General features: G+C 33.4%; 1 long non-coding RNA gene across 2 annotated transcripts; it reads left to right on the top strand.

The window, feature by feature from the left end:
* The first annotated feature begins 11,769 nt into the window (after nt 1-11,769).
* On the top strand, nt 11,770-15,466 carry LOC120122124. Of its 2 annotated transcripts, none has more exons than XR_005516046.1 (5): nt 11,770-12,280; nt 12,402-12,478; nt 14,065-14,169; nt 14,239-14,381; nt 15,043-15,466. It is a non-coding gene; the product is annotated as an uncharacterized LOC120122124 (long non-coding RNA). The 2 variants fall into 2 exon arrangements; XR_005516047.1 differs by having other exon boundaries at nt 13,989-14,169.
* The last annotated feature ends 2,353 nt before the right edge of the window (nt 15,467-17,819 follow it).

The raw sequence follows: 17,819 nt of genomic DNA, 5'->3' as shown, positions 1-17,819 counted from the left end.
ACAGAAGAGAAATACAAAGTAGTACTACATCGACATCTGAAGCAGTAAGCGAAGTCGGTTTCTTTACGAGAAGTGGGAGATGTTACTCTCCCGAAACATCTAATGCTTCAGAACAGTGAAAGCAAAAGGAAAAGCTGTGGCAATACCTCAGAAGGTTTTGAAGATGATCCCTTCCAGCATTCATGAACCTGTGACAGAAAAGCAAGCTCAAGATTTTTGAAATTCTTGAAACATAGTGAGTATAGTGTGGTTGAACAACTACACAAAACAGGCGAGAATTTCTATTCTTGATCTTTTGATGAATCAGAAGCGCATAGGAATGCTTGATGAAAATCTCAATCGACATTTATCCCCGAAGATATATCCCTCAATAAACTTGACAGAATTGTGGGACATATAGCCGCCGACAATACATAAACCTTCACAGATGATGAAATACCAGAAGGCGGAATGGGGTCAGTAAAAGCTTTAAACATCACGACACATTGTCATGGTCATGTGTTGCCAGGAGTATTGATTGACAAGGGTCTGCCCTCAATTTGATGCCTCTAGTTACACTTCAAGAATGCCTCTGGATCAATCACACATGAAGAGTTATCAAATGTGGTACGAGCATTGCGTCGGTAACAAGCGATGTTCCATATATCGATACCAATGATGAGGCTCTTGAATGCTCTTTTCGAGCTCTTGAATTTGTAATGCGACCTTTATTGCAGAAGGAAGCAAAATTCCATATCCCAGATTGTGATTGCACCAAGATGACGGTACACAAACTTTAGGCATCGGAGCTAAAGCTGGGAAAGGTCTAGGAAAGAGTCTTCAAGGATTTCAGTTCCTATCGTATAAAGATGAAAAAGACCGTTTTGGGCTGGGGTTTAAGCCCAATCTTCAGCAAAGGAACAAAGAGATGAAAAGAAGATGTGAAGATAGAAAGGCAAAATTGAAAGGAGGAGAAATCCTTTGGAAACACATGTCTTTCCCACAGTTGAGGACAACATTCAGATCAGGGGAACAATTAATGTGGAACAGCAACTTGTTGAAGCCTTTAAGAAGAAAAGTTGATGAAAGACCAAGACATAGTTGAAGAAGCTATGAATGGATTATTTATCAACATGATCGCGAATAACAACAAGACTGGCAAGTACTTGGATATGATTCGACCATGCCTTCCTGAAGAAACACTCACCAATTGGATCGCTGAAGATCTTCCTATAGTTTTTAATATTAATACAGAGTAATATTCAGAACTAATCTTTATGTTTAGCTCAAAATATGAAAACTTTTGTTATCTTGTAAAGAAATTATGTTAAATATAAGAAATTTTCTTTAAAATTTTCAGATGGCAATCATTCTTTACATTTTCTTACATTTTTACATTTATTTATTTTCATAAATTTACTATATTCTTTCGGAAATGTTCCGATTTAAATTTGCAGGTGTCACAGTGTTAATAGCATGTTTATTCCTAGATTTAATCCAGTGATAAATTTAGAGCAGCCTATAGTCTGGAGAATCAATGGTTGTGAAGATGAACTGAATGTGATGTTCCTACTGAACTATTGAGATTGGTAGAAAAAGAAGACAAACAAATTCTACCCCACAAGAAAGGTTGAGACTGTGAATTTGGGAACAGATGAAGACAGAAAAGAGGTGAAAATTGGTACCACTCTGACAGTCCATATAAAACAAGAATTGATAAATCTCCTTCAAGAGTTCAAAGATATATTTGCCTGGTCCTATCAAGATATGCCTGGTTTGAGCACAGATATAGTGATACACAAGCTTCCAATCAATCAGAATAAACCGGTCCAACAAAAGCTCAGAAGAATGAGGCCAGAAATGTTGTTGCAAATCAAAGAAGAAGTGATGAAACAGATCAATGCAGGTTTCCTACAGCATCTAAATACCCAGAATGGGTAGCCAACATTGTTCCCGTACCAAAGAAGAATGGGAAGGTTCGAATGTGTGTGGATTACAGAGATCTCAACAAAGCTAGTCCGAAGATAGTTTCCATTACCCATAGATACATTGGTGGACAATACTGCAGGACATGCATGGTTTTCATTTATGGATGGTTTTTCAGGATATAATCAGATAAAAATGAATCCTGAAGACATGGAAAAGACGACATTTATAACTATGTGGGGCACATTCTGTTATAAAGTGATGCCATTTGGATTGAAAAATGCAGGGCAACATATCAAAGAGCCATGGTAACTTTGTTTCATGACATGATGCACAAAGAGATTGAAGATATGTAGATGACATGATTGCCAAATCCAGAACAAAGAAGAACATATTCAAAATTTGAGAAAGCTTTTCAGAGATTGAGGAGTATCAATTAAAGCTCAACCCGCAAATGCACTTTTGGGGTAACTTCTGGGAAACTTTTGGGATTTGTAGTCAGCAAAAAAGGAATTGAGATTGATCCAATAAAGTAAAGCAATTCAAGATCTTCCACCACACACAAAAAAAGAAGTTCGAGGCTTTTTGGGAAGATTAAATTATATATCTCGGTTCATTTCTCAATTGACTGACAAATGTGATCCAGTGTTCAAATTACTTCGAAGAATAATCCTGAAGTCTGGAATGAAGAATGTCAGGAAACTTTGGATATTATTAAGAAATATTTATCCAATGCCCCCATTTTAATATCACCAATGCCTGATAGACCATTAATTCTCTATTTGACGGTCTTCGAAAATTCGATGGGATGTGTACTAGGACAGCATGATGAATCAGGAAGGAAAGAAAAAGCTATTTATTATCTGAGCAAGAAATTTACTGATTGTGAAGTTCGATATCCACCATACAAAATTATGTTGTGCTTTGGTGTGGACTACTCGAAGACTCAGACATATGTTATACCATACTACTTGGTTGATATCCAAACTTGATCCTTTAAAGTTCTTAATGGAATCACCAGCTTTGACAGGCAGAATGGCTGATGGCAGATGTTATATCTGAGTTTGATATTGTATATGTCAACCAAAAAGCAATAAAAGGAAGTGTCATAGCTGATTTCTGGCCAGTCGTGTATCAAATGATTATCAGCCTTTAAACTTCAATTTTCCCGATGAAGATCTGTTGTGCATATCTATGAATGAAGAAGTCAGAACAAATGATGAATTTGCAACTTGGAAGCTTTACTTTGACGGAGCATCTAATGCTTTGGGACGAGGAATCGGGGCAGTGTTAATTTCTCCTGAAAATGTTTATTATCCTTTACAAGCAGACTGGAGTTCTTTTGTACCAATAATATGGCGGAATATGAAGCTTGTGTCATGGGATTGAAAGCAGCTATAGAAAGAAAAATCAAACTTCTCAAATATATGGAGATTCATCGTTAGTGGTGTATCAATTGCGAGGAGAATGGGAAACAAAAGATCCCAAATTGTTGGAATACCGAAATTTTATCCTCGAATTAGTGAAAGAATTTGAAAAAGTTACATTCAATATCTCCCTCGGGAAGAAAATCAATGGCAGATGCTTTGGCTACATTAGCTGCTATGTTTCAGGCAACTAGAAGGTTGATATGATGCCAATCAAAATGCAAGTATATGAAATTCCTGCACATTGTTATAGTGTGGAAGAAGAGGTAGATGGTAAACCATGGTATCATGATATCCTGCAATATCAAAAATCAAGTTATCCACCAAATGCATCAGAAATTGATAAAAGAACCTTGAGAAGAATGGCTGCTGGATTTCTTGATGGGAGATTATGTATAGAAGAAGCAGTGATCAAATGCTATGAGATGTTTAATACCAGCGAAGCTCGAAAACGTCATTGAAGAAGTACACGGTGGATATGTGGAACACATGCAAATGGTCTTTCCATGGCCAGAAAAATAATGAGATATGGATACTATTGGGCTACCATGTACACAGATTGCATTGATTATGCAAGGAAATGTCATAAATGCCAGATATATGCAGACAAGATTCATGTACCCCCATCTCCTTTACATGTAATGACAGCGCCTTGGCCATTTTCTATGTGGGGAATAGATGTCATTGGGGCAATCACACCAAAAGCATCAAATGGACATTGTTTCATCCTTGTGGCAATTGATTATTTTACCAAATGGGTTGAAGCTGCTTCATATACCATATTAAGAGATCCACAGTCTGCAGTTCATAAAGAAAGAGATAGTTTGCCGGTATGGTCTACCAGAAAGGATTATTACAGACAATGCTCTGAACCTGAACAACAAAATGATGACCGAACTTTGTGCACAGTTTAAGATTAAACATGCAAATTCAGTGGCATACCGTCCAAAGATGAATGGGGCAGTTGAAGCAGCAAATAAGAACATCAAGAGAATCATTACAAAGACTACTGAAACTTACAAAGATTGGCACGAGAAGTTACCTTTTGCTCTATATGCATACCGAACTACTGTTCGAACATCTACTGGGGCAACGCCTTTTTCTTTAGTCTACGGATGGAAGCATCTTACCAATTGAAGTTGAGATTCCATCGCTCCGAATATTGAGAGAAATAAAATTGGATGAATCTGAATGGATCCAAGCTAGAGTTGATCAATTAAACCTTATTGAGGAGAAAAGATTGAAAGCTATTTGCCATGGACAGATGTATCAGAAACGGATGATGAAGTCTCATGACAAAAAAGTACATCCAAGAGAATTCCAAGAGGGTGATCTAGTATTAAAAAGATTTTGCCTATACATAAGATTTCCGTGGAAATGGATGCCTAATTGGGAAGGACCATATGTTGTGAAAAAGGCCTTTTCCGGAGGAGCGTTGATCTTGGCAGAAATGGATGGAAAAATTCTGAGAAATCCATAAACTCGGATTCTGTCAAGAATATTATGCTTGAAGAAAAAAAAAAAAAAGAAAAAGAAAAAGAAAAGAAAAAAAAGAAAAAGAAAAAAAAAAGAAAAAGAAAAAAAAGAAAAAAAAGGGTCAAGGTGAAAACCCACAAAGGGCATCTTGTAACCAAAGGAAGGATTTGAGTTGAAAACCTGAAAAGGCGGCTCAAATGCAGGTTGATATTAGGCATCTGGCAATTGAACTCTCTTAAGATTTTGATGGTTTGGAAGAAGATTCACATCTACAAGCATTTTGACAACGATTGAGATCTTCCAGACAAAGGCTTACATCATTACTCTAAGTTGTGTCAACTTGATTAATTTAGAAATACTTATGCTCATAATTTGTTGAGACATTTGAATTTTTATCATTATTATTTGCCATAAATTTGAATACAATTCTATTTATTTCAAGTTCAATTTATTTGAGATTTAATTTATTTTGGAAATTCAATAAATTCTTTTCTACTGAATTAACATAATTTTGAAATAATTTAAAGATTTCTGAATATCACTTTATGTTAATACTTTTAAATACATGGAATACAAAGTAGGCAAATCATCACTAGCTTAAAGCCATGAACATCAAGATTGTTACAAGTGGTGCTACCGACAACGAGGTCGAATCCGCCAATTCTACTCATCAATTGCTCCAACCGATCATCATTCAGTTCTTGCACATCTGTTTTCAAAGATATAATAAAACAGTAGAAGATGATCTTTGCAGTATTGATTCCAGCAAAAAGAAACAAGACATTGATATCACTAGGAAACATGTTTCTATACAGATCTTTGTATATGGTTTTTAAGGAAACCTAGAAGCATTTCCACCTCATCAGGTTCAAGTGGAGTAACTTTATTCCTTCCAACCCATACTAGATTCCATTTTCAGCACTCATCAAGAACATACTTCTGGACACTCGAAGGTAGCTCATTGTCATAAGCTTCAGAAGCCTTACAGACCCTTTCTGTCAATTCGGCACTTCCTGAACATGTTTATAAACAATTCAACCTTTTATATGTGATCAATAGCATCTTCTGGAAATGTTCTTTGAGTTATCTGATCTGGTTGATCAGAACATAGCATCTTCTGGAAGTGTTCTTTGAGTTATCTGATCTGGTTGATCAGAACATAGCATCTTCTGGAAGTGTTCTTTGAGTTATCTAATCTGGTTGGACAGAACATAGCATCTTCTGGAAGTATTCTTTGAGTTATCTGATCTGGTTTAACAGAACCAATCAGTGAATTTAGAAGATGAATTTATCAATAGCATCTTCTGGAAGTGTTCTTTGAGTTATCTAATCTGGTTGGACAGAACATAGCATCTTCTGGAAGTGTTCTTTGAGTTATCTGATCTGATTAGACAGAATAGCATCTTCTGGAAGTGTTCTTTGAGTTATCTGATCTGGTTTGGTAGGAACTACAGAACCAATCATTGGAATTAAAAGATGAACTACATGATCGTCTTCATTAAGAAGTTTCTTTTCAAGCTTCTTTTGCTTATTCCTTTCCCAAAAATCATAGCACAAGTTTAGCCTTTGCTTGTAACTGGGATCATCACGTAATGGCTTCCCATCTTTTACCGGAAGAAAGCTATTTGAAGTTTCAGCCTTTGAGAATCCCATTTTTGTCAAATATAACAGTTTATTCTCCTCATCAGAATCAGAATTCAAGATTTTCTCGGTATTAGAAGAACTATCGATATTTGTGAAATCATCCTGAAAGATTACTTCATAATCAGATGAGTTGCTATCAGGATTAACATGTTGCCTGAATACAAGCTTTTCAAGAGCCTATACTATTGAGTTTTATTCTCGAGAGGTTCTGTGACATTATATCTACATCTACATTTGTCAAAGATGATAGATTCTTTGATTCAAAGAAGACAGATATATTGGGTTTTTATAATTAAAGAAATACTCAATTCACCAATCTGAAATCAAATAACTTCACATTCATGCATCATATTTTAGGTGTTTACAAAAATAGATGCATTTTCATTCATTTTTATTCTTGTTGAATTTTTAACAGGAATTTCAAAGATTTTAGCAAAGATTCAAATCTATCATTTGAAAGATTAACATTGCAAGGTAGAGTTCATAATGAGAAGAACTCGTCATCTGAAGAAGGAAGAAGAAGTTCATAATGAGAAGAACTTGTTCAACTTTTTGCTTGAATTCATCACTTGATGGATCATTCTTTTCCAGAGGGAGAGTTCATAATGAGAAGAACTCGTCATCTGAAGAAGGAAGAAGAAGTTCATAATGAGAAGAATTTGTTCAACCTTTTACCTGAATCCATCATTTGGTGGATCATCTTTTCCAGAGGGAGAGTTCATAATGAGAAGAACTCGTCATCTGAAGAAGGAAGAAGAAGTTCATAATGAGAAGAATTTGTTCAACCTTTTACCTGAATCCATCATTTGGTGGATCATCTTTTCCAGAGGGAGAGTTCATAATGAGAAGAACTCGTCATCTGAAGAAGGAAGAAGAAGTTCATAATGAGAAGAATTTGTTCAACCTTTTACCTGAATCCATCATTTGGTGGATCATCTTTTCCAGAGGGAGAGTTCATAATGAGAAGAACTCGTCATCTGAAGAAGGAAGAAGAAGTTCATAATGAGAAGAATTTGTTCAACCTTTTACCTGAATCCATCATTTGGTGGATCATCTTTTCCAGAGAAAGTTCATAATGAGAAAAACTCATCTGAAGAAGGAAGAAGAAGTTCATAATGAGAAGAATTTGTTCAACCTTTTACCTGAATCCATCATTTGGTAGATCATCTTTTCCAGAGAAAGTTCATAATGAGAAGAACTCATCTGAAGAAGGGAGAAGAACATGTTCAACTTTTTGTTTAAATTCATCATTTGATGGATCAACATGGCCAAAGAAAGTTCATGAATGAGAAGAACTCATCTGAAGAAGGAAGAAGAAGTTCATAATGAGAAGAGCTTGTTCAACCTTTGTTTGATATCATCTGAAGAAAGAAGAGAAAGTTCATAATGAGAAGAACTCATCAAGAGTTTATTCAACCTTTTTGAATGACTCTATCACAGAAAGGAGGTCATCATCATCCCCAGCAGAGAGTTCATAATAAGAAGAACTTATTTGGAGAGAGAGAAGAATTTACTCAATATCTCCATTATAATCAAAATAAAGTCAAATGGATAAAAAAATTTTATTATCTTTTCATCTTTGCCCTATTCTTGTTAACACAAGAATGAGCAAAGAGGGGCAGCTGAAGATACTATTTTTTTTTATCCATTTATTATTATTATTATTATTATTATCATTATTAATATTATTATTATTATTATTATTATTATTATTATTATTATTATTATTATTAGCATTATTATTATTATTATTATTATTATTATTAGTATTATTATTATTATTAATATTATATATTATTATTATTATTTAATAAATAATTACAACTGGACCGGCCCAGTTACAAACCAACCGGAACCGGTCCAGACAACCAGAAACCCTAAACAATTAGTAAGGTTTCAGCTAGGGTTTCTAAACCCTAGCCACACCCAGCCGCCTCTGATGCTTCCAGATCCCAGCCGCCGCCTCACATGTCAAGTGGTCCAATGGCCCACTGCCGACGCCTCCGCCGCTGCCACGTCCCGAATGAAGGCTCCAGAAGATCAACGCCGGCCGTCCACGCCAAGGCTACGGGGTGAGTCACCACTGGTAGTCCGGTGACTCACCAAAGCCCTCTCTTCGGACCGGTCCGATGACCGCACCGGTGGTGGCTATAAAAGCCACCACCCACCTGCGAGACAGAAAAGAGAGACAGAACGAGACACAGAAACAAAAAAAAAAAGAAGAGAGAAATAGAACCGGAAAAAAACAGAGAAAACAACAGCTACCAACGATCCCAGTCCACCACAACAGAGCAAAAACAAAAGGAAAAAGGAAGAAAAGAAACTTACCGAGGGAACCGTTGATCATCAGAGCCTTTTTGGAGCCATCGGAAAGTCAAAGGTCGAAGGTATAAACTTTAGATCTACGCATTTCAGTAGTATTTTAGGCTAAAAAACCTACGGATCTAGCTTTAGGGAAAACCAGGCTTTAATTTAGGGTGGGATTTATAATTTCCGGCCACCGGATATGGTGGCCGGCGGTGGTTTTGACGGTGGCCCACGGTGGCCGACTGATAACCAGCTTCCCTCCGATGAGGGAAGCTAGAGAGAAGGAAGAGAGAGAGCTTCTTCTCTCGTTTTTGAGAGAAGAAGAAGAAGAAAGAAATGAGATGCTGGCCCTTCGGGCCAGCTATGAATGGGCTTAAATAGCCCTCCCCAAACGACGCCGTTGGGGAGGGATCTGTCCGTAATTATAAAAGATTAACCTCTTCCGTCATCCCTTTAGTTTGTAATCTTTACCTTTTAGTCACTGAATCAAATTTTGATTCTTTTAATTTGGTCTCTACATTTTATTTATTTATATTTTAGCCATTAACCGTATTAATAATATATTTAAGATAAATTTCATATTTAGTCCTTTAATTTTGATAAATAATATTTTAATCCCGAGTATATATTTTTAATTTATTTTAATATGATATTCGAATTTTATATAGTTTTAAATTAGTCACTAAATTAATAAAATACGAAAATAACATGTTTAAACCTTATATTTTTGATTAATTATGAATTAGGTTTTTTTTAATTTTAATTTTTACTATAATTTAGTCACTAATTTTAAATATTTTCATTTATTTACCACTTTTAAATATTGTTCTAATTGTATTTTTATTGTTTTAATTGTTTATATATTTAAATAATGTTACTATTATTATATAGTCATAAATATATATAATGAATAATAAATCATATTTTTTTAATAAATTATTTTAATATTTTTTATATATATCGAAGAAAAGGACAGTCTTAATACAACTGGATGTCCTATTCTGATGTTTTAAAATTAAACAATATTATTTAAATTAATATTTATCAATATCAAAGAAAAGAACTGTCTTAAAGCACCTAGAAGTTCTTTTCGGATATTTTTTAATATAATTTTTGAAAATAATAGGATTAAAAATTAAATATATTTTTGAATTTTTAAATTTTAATAATAGAGACAATTTAAAATTAAAAAGTACCAATTTTGGGCGTTGTAGGGGTGCTAATCCTTCCCTAAACGTAATCGACCACGAATCCTTTTTTTAAAAAGAATGAATTTTTGGTTATAAACGCAGATCAGTTTAATTTTTTAATTGATGTTTTCTTAAAACTCTTTTAAAAAAAAAATATTTTTAGGTATTCGACCTACCTGACCCAAAAGGCCGATGGCGACTCTCAAATTATTTTCAAAACCATTTATTCACATCAATTTCCCCGCCAAATTTAATATTTCGTGCCCGGACAAAAACCGGTTACGACAGTATTCATGTTGCTGACTACCCAAAGCCTTGGTCATGATGCCTGCTTGCTGCCCCCTTGTGCTTATATACTCGACCTGTATATGTCCTTCTTGGATTTTTCCCCTCACAGAATGATAGTTTATCTCGATATGTTCAGTTCCCTCATAGAAAACCAGATTAGCTGCAATTTGCGATGCTGCCTTGCTGTAACATTTCACTCTTGCTGCCTGCAATTCTTTTACACCTAGTTCTGCTAACAAACCCTTCAGCCAAACTATCTCAGCAACCATGGCAGTCGGACTTCTGTACTCTGCTTCAATAGAGGAGCGGCTGTTGTATTATGCTTTTTTGATTTCTAATAAATCAGAGAATCCCCTAACTTAATGCAAAAGCACGTGACAAACTTTCTTAACGTAAGACATGTTGCACAATTCGAGTCACAAAAAGCATTTATTTATTACATTTCATTTGCCGCTTTCAACAAAATCCCTTTTCCAGGATTTTTCTTAATACCTTACAAGTCTGAGTGCTTCTTCAAGATGAGAGTGCTTTAGATTGTTGCATGAATTGTCTCAATGATGAACAACATAAGTGATATCTGGCCTTGTAACACTCATAACTCGTATACGTCTTGGAATACGAATATGAATGTTATTCCTAGATAAATGACAACTCATTGGACAAGTATTAGAAACCATGAATTTTGTATTCGAAGATTATTTTTCTTGTAGATTTTTTTTATTAATCTAGGATGCTTATAAGTAATAGTGTCTCTCTTAAAGATTCTCAATCATTTGATAATGAACGTTCAAATACCCTATCATCTCTGGTGCTCGAACCTAAGATTTTTAGGAATGTCAGCTATTTCTCTAACCACTGAGATAACTTAGTTCGTGTTTATTATAGAAATTAATAATATTTTATTATTTAATGATGTATAATGCATGCACCTTGAGTATATTACTTTTATACTATGATAATAACAATAAATAAAATTGATCTAATAATCACATATTTATGTGAAAAAATCTAAGAAGAAAAAAATTTATTGGTAGAATATAGAAATTTCCAACAACATTGAATAGTATAACATGATTGCTTTTAGCGGGTTATACAACTTTTATTGTTTAAATTCTAACTTTAATTTTTATTATCTATTTATAAAGATAATTAAATTTACGTAATAAAAAATATCCAAATTAAATTTATTACTTTTAATTTAAAAACTGGTATAAGAAGTATAATGTAATGGTTAGAAGAAAAAAAGATTACAGAAGAGAGAAGAAAGGTAAAAAGAAGTCTGAAGTTTATTGTTTCTAATTTCAAGATATTCCCCCTGCTTACAATACAACCCTTTTAATATACAACTAACGTTTGACTAATGCCGGTCAACTAACAACTACCCAATTGGCCAACTATTACAACGAATTGGGCTTACACTAACCTAGGCCCATTCCACTCTAACTTGTTGACCCCACTACCCTCAATCACTAATTCGGTGCCATTTGACACTTACAACTTACTATTATCATTAGTAGTCAGATCACCCCCAATTTACATCCAATCCAAAATCCAACAAAGTCCCACAATCAACTTTAACTCCTAAATCGTATCAAACCATTCCCAAGTCATATGCCCTACCCTAATCCCTCAATAGTCATGACAAATTCCCCACCATCAACTGTTCCTTTTCCCCAAGGATCGAACTCTGAAAATTGAGATCCCAAAATGCTGTAATCGTTCCGAGCGAATTGAGAAGATTTCCGAGAATTCCCAAATTCCCAATTCTTTCGCACCCAAACCCTAGCTGCTCATTTTCTCCTTCCATAGCCACGACAATACCCCTCGTTGTAGCTGAGCCTTGTCCCCGAGGCTCAAAATTGTAAAACTGAAATTTAAGAACCAAAAAATCATCCCACGTAGCGTTCTCGATACCAAGGTGAGACCACTGAATCCATCGGTGTCACCACTCGATTGTGTCGCTGAATGACACGTTTAGCCAAAACGATTGCTGTGTACACTCTGAGATGTCCGTCGTCTCCTAACTCTGGTGGATGAACTGAGGTAATAGTATTCTGATCGACATTCATTTCAAGAGGCTAATAAAAAAGACGTAATGAATTTTGGAGACCTAAACCCTAAATCTAAGTTATGCCAGTACCCAATTCGTTCCACTATTTTGTAGGGTTTATAAAACCAAGCCGAGAGCTTCAAATTCCTCCTCAACGCCACCGTAAACTGTCTGTAGGGCTGGACCTTAAGGTAAACCTCGTCTCCCACTTGAATTTTACGTTCAGTACGTTTTCTATCTGCATACTGTTTCATTTTGTGTTGTGCTATTATAAGATGTTCCTGTAAAGACTTATAAATGTACTGTAGCACAGAGGATGACAAAATGTATTGGATTTGCTTTTCCACTTCTTTCCTCTGGTAATAAGGGAACTTGTAGGGTCTGATTTTTACTGGTTGTGCATTAGGCTGAAGTGCAGTGGAGAGATCATGGTTTATAGTGGGTGGTAACCATGTAGGTTCCTCAAAAATTTCTGAACACCTATCTAACACTTCTCTGCGCACTGTAGGAATTTCATCCTCATACTCTTTTTCTGCACTCAAGTAATAAATTATCCTTTAAGATTTGTATCTTTAGCAACCACTTCTAAGGCTAACTCATAAATTTTTACTTTTCTATATGCTTCATTTAATTGTGTGGCTCATGCACCTTTACTTTGTGCTTCAACTATTCCTTAAGCCTGCTGATAAAGATAGATACAAAATAGCCTTCATCCAAATAGGGGTTTTGTTGTAACATGTAAGGCTTTATTTCTTCAAGTTTAGCCTGATATTCTGCCACTGAAGGCTTCTGTAGTAGTTTGTTGAACTCATCTATCACGTCCGAGTAATTCATGTCATAGAATCTGTGACATAGATCTGCCACAAATTCCTTCCATGTAGCCTTATTTTTTTTTGCATAATATAGCCATCAAACCAAACCTCTGCCTGCCCTACCAAGTACATTCCAGCAACTTCTAACTTATAATTTTCAGGAATATAAAAAATTAAAAAGTATCTTTGACACTTCTTAACCCAACTCCTAGGATTGGTTCCATCAAACATGTAGAGTTCAATTTTAGGTCTGGGGACATGATGGTTTTGAATAGGATACCTTCCTAGTGATAGTTCTTCCTTTATATTGTTGGTACCTTCTAGGGGTGTATTCGGTTCGGTTTTTTACTAAAAATCAAACCGAACCGAAATAAACGGGTTTTTAGAATTTAAACTGAAACTGAATGGTTAAAAAACCGAATTATACGAAACCGATTTTTTCAGTTCGGTTTGATAATGCGGTTTTTTCGGTTCGGTTTATCGGTTTTTCAATGAAAAATTCACTTGAAACTATAAATTCATTTTTTTTGTCTATTCGGTTCAATATGGAACAAATGGGTTTCATATGGAAAACCCGAACCAAATTGAATCGATAGAATTGATTCTTTAAACCAACCCGAAAACCGAACCGTATAAGGTCAAACTGAAACGAACCGAACCGAACCGTTTTACTTGGTTCGTGTCGGTTTTTCGGTTTTCTCGGTTTCGTTGCTCAGCCCTAGTACCTTCCTTAGTGAATTGATTTTGTTTATAGGTGTGGTGGGTGGGTTCCAAGAAGATTCTTGTAACCTTTCTTGTAAAATAGGATTCACTATTTTCTATGGTTCAGATGTTAATTCCCTTTGTTCATCAGTTTTTAAAGAACACCTTTCTTTATTGTTGATCACAGTCACTTGTACTGGTTTTTTGCCATCCAATTTACTGTTGACACTTTTGGATTGTTTGTTCACTGCTCGTGGGGGAAGGTTCCTCTTCTTTTGCTGCCTTGGTCATCAAGGCCAAGATTCTTTGTACAATTCCATGCGTTTCCTCTGTGCGAGACTCTAGTGCATCCAGTCTTTTGTCCAAAGGTGCTTTTTTGATCTTTCCACCATGCATGAAGTTTTTTTTATTATCTAATGATTCTTGCATTGTTGCAGGTTGAGTGGTTGTCGACTGATTGCCATCACCACTCTTGATGTGTATTTTCTTGATTTCTAATGCTTGCTAATGGATCAAGATTAGCTCTATATACCAATTATAATGATTCGAAGAAGAAAAGATTACAAAAGAGAGAAGAAAGGTAAAAAGAAGTCTGAAGTTTATTATTTTCAATTTCAAGATACCCCCCTACTTACAATACAACCCTTTTTATATACAACTAATGTTTGACTAATGCAGGTCAACTAACAACTATCCAATTGGCCAACTAATTACAACGAATTGGGCTTAGCCCAACCTAGGCCAACTCAACTCTAACTTGTTGACCCAACTACCCTCGATCACTAATCCGATGCCGTTTAGACACTTTCAACTTACTATTATCATTAATCATCAGATCACCCCCAATTTTCATCCAATCCTTAATCCAACAGTCGCACGATCAACCCTATCTCCCAAATCATATCAAACCATTCCCAAATCATTTTCCCTAACCCTAATTCCTTAATAGTCATGACATATAATTTAATCAAAATAGAATTATATCAAACTTAAACAAGTTTCATCTTAACATGAATTCAGAATAATTGTCTTAAAATAAAATTTGAGTTTAACAAAAATAACTAAAACCATTGATATTTGGTTTATTGAATGTACATTCAACGAAACGAAGGATTTTGAGTTCATTCTGTAGAAGAGGATTATTATTCCGCTTACTCTGCAATAGACAGAATAATTGTCTGACTCATTTTGCATTTTCTTTCAAATGTCTATTTTGAACAAACATGTAGTTTGTATTCTAGGTAAGATCCAAAGCAACAAAAGCAATGTCATCAATAAAGGGGGGACACGTTGTCCTGCACGTGGAGGTGAAGGGAATTTTAGTAATTTACCCTAAGATTTAGATTGTTTCCAAGATGGTCAACGCCATTGGCCGACTCAACAACAACAGGTCTTGGTCGAGTGGCGTGGTGTGTCCGGACCCTGACCCTGACCATGGCTCGAGAGGGCCGAACCAAACAATTACATACCTTTCAAGCAATGCTGATTCTGGGTTTCACCAATTTGTATTCTTCTGCATTGGCAAACAAATGAACAAGAAACTTTTCCCATTGTTCTTCACAATGATTGAAGTTTTGAAAAAACCTCAATCTATTGAACACTGCAGGGTTTCGGTTCATTCAATTAATTAATCATAAGGAGAAAAAAACATGAATTTTTTTTTGTGGTGGGTGATGTTTAGATTAAAATTCAAAGATTTTTCATTCCATGAAGTACAACTATTTTTTGTTTAAATGGGATGCCTTATTTGTAGAGGATAATATTTGGAATGGGGCCTTGCCTTTTCATTGTCGATACCTGTCATAAATTGCTACAACTTTACAAGTTTAAGATTCAATGGCGCGTTTTGACAGAATAAAGAAGCGAGAGAGACTATCAGACTAATTAAAGAACACAAGTAAATTGACTTAGTCGTTGAAGTGAGTTATTTTTCTTAGAAGTTATAGGTTTTAGCAGTTGCATCTAGGGATGTGAAATCAGGTAATCGTTTAGTTTTCAGTCGGATCTTATCAGGTCAGGTCAAATCAGATATAGGTTGTGTTATGTCAATTTGATGGTTTGACTCGGATTAGGTTTGGTTTAGGGTTAAATTAGTTCGGGTCATTTCAGGTTGATTTGATATTAGATTTAGTTCGGGTTCAGATCGGGTTAATTTCAATTCGAATCGATATTAGTTCAGGTCAAATGGTTTAGGTTTCAAGAAGTTAAATACGAAGTTAATTTAGGTTCGGGTGGATTTTAGTCGGATCTCGTTTAGATCAGGTTACACATTGATAGACAAAATTCAGGTAGGATCTTATCGAGTACAAATTGAGTTTAGGTTGGGTTATTTTTGGGTTAATTATTTTGTCTTTCATGAATGACAAATTGCAATTTGTAATTGTATATGATTTGGAGTAAATTACAAAAAAAATATAAATAATTATGGATCAATTTTAATAAAAATATAATTTTAAGGACTAAATTGAATAAACATGAAATTACAAACAATAACTTAAATAAATTAAACAACATGCAAGGATGAGGGATCAAATTGAAATAATTATAAAATGTTAAGTTGAAATTAATATAAAAATGGATAAAATTGAATCCATTTGGAAAAAAAGTTTAAAGGGTTTGGAGATTATGATATAATTTATAGAGTTTAAAATGTAGTTTATTATTTGATTTGTTGGGTTTGAAGTAAATTATATAAACATAAATAAGTATGGGCTAATTTCATATACAAATATAATTTTAAGGACTAAATTGAACAAATATGAAATTACACGTTAAGATTTAAATAAATTAAACAACATACAAGGGTCAAATCAAAATAATTGTAACTTGTGAAGTTGAAATTAACATAAAATGGACAAAATTGCATTCATTTCAAAAGTTGAGGAACAAAAATTTATAAGGTTTTGGATTTTATAATATAACTTTAAGGTCTAAATTGATTAAACATGAAATTACAAATTATAATTTAAAAAAAGTATATATATATATGATGAATGTTATGATACATGTATATTGAATGTACATTACACTTATGCATCTGTTATACTTAATATATATATACTTATGTCTGTAATATATAAATTTTTGAAATAAATACAAATACATTTTATTAATATAAGCTCATTTGTATTACAAATTACATAACTCAATATTTATAAAAATCCATTTGTATGCTCAATATACAATTAAATATATGTATATATATAAAAGTCCATATTATAAATATAAGCTCATCTGTATTACAAAATACATAACACAATCCACTTATGTATAATATATATATATATAATTGATCAATGATATATGTATTTATACATGATGTATGCACATAATATTAATATATCATTGATTAATAATGTATGTACATATGTATGATGTGTGTATATAATATAAGTATATATATATAAATTATAAATATATAATATATATAAGTATATGTGTATGATGTATGTACATAAGTATGAATATATATATATATATATATATTATCATTGATCAATGATCAATGATATGTACTATATATAATGTATGTACATATGTATGATGTATATATATATATATATATATATAAAAGTACATATATATAAGTATAAGTATATAAACTATATAGTAAATATATAACTATAAACTATGAAATATATAAACTATATAGTATATATAAACTATAAACTATAAAGTATATATATATATATATATATATATATATATATATACTATATACATAAGTATATATGTATGATGTATGAAATAAGTATATAGATAAGTGTATATATATATATATATATATATATATATATATATATATATATATATATGTAATATATATATATATATATATATATATATATATATATATATATATATATATATATATATATATATACACACACATAAGTATATATCATTAAACATAAGTGACTAAATAAAAAATTCTAAATTAACATTCACATTTAATGACTAGAATTAGAATGTATACATGACAAAATTGCATTGAATTAAAAATTCAATAAGAGATTTG

Source organism: Hibiscus syriacus, unplaced genomic scaffold (genome assembly GCF_006381635.1).
Source record: "Hibiscus syriacus cultivar Baekdansim isolate YM2019G1 unplaced genomic scaffold, ASM638163v2 tig00110384_pilon, whole genome shotgun sequence".
NCBI lineage: Eukaryota > Viridiplantae > Streptophyta > Magnoliopsida > Malvales > Malvaceae > Hibiscus > Hibiscus syriacus.
The sequence above is the reverse complement of the archived record's forward strand: the minus strand, read 5'-3'. Positions and strand labels throughout refer to the sequence as shown.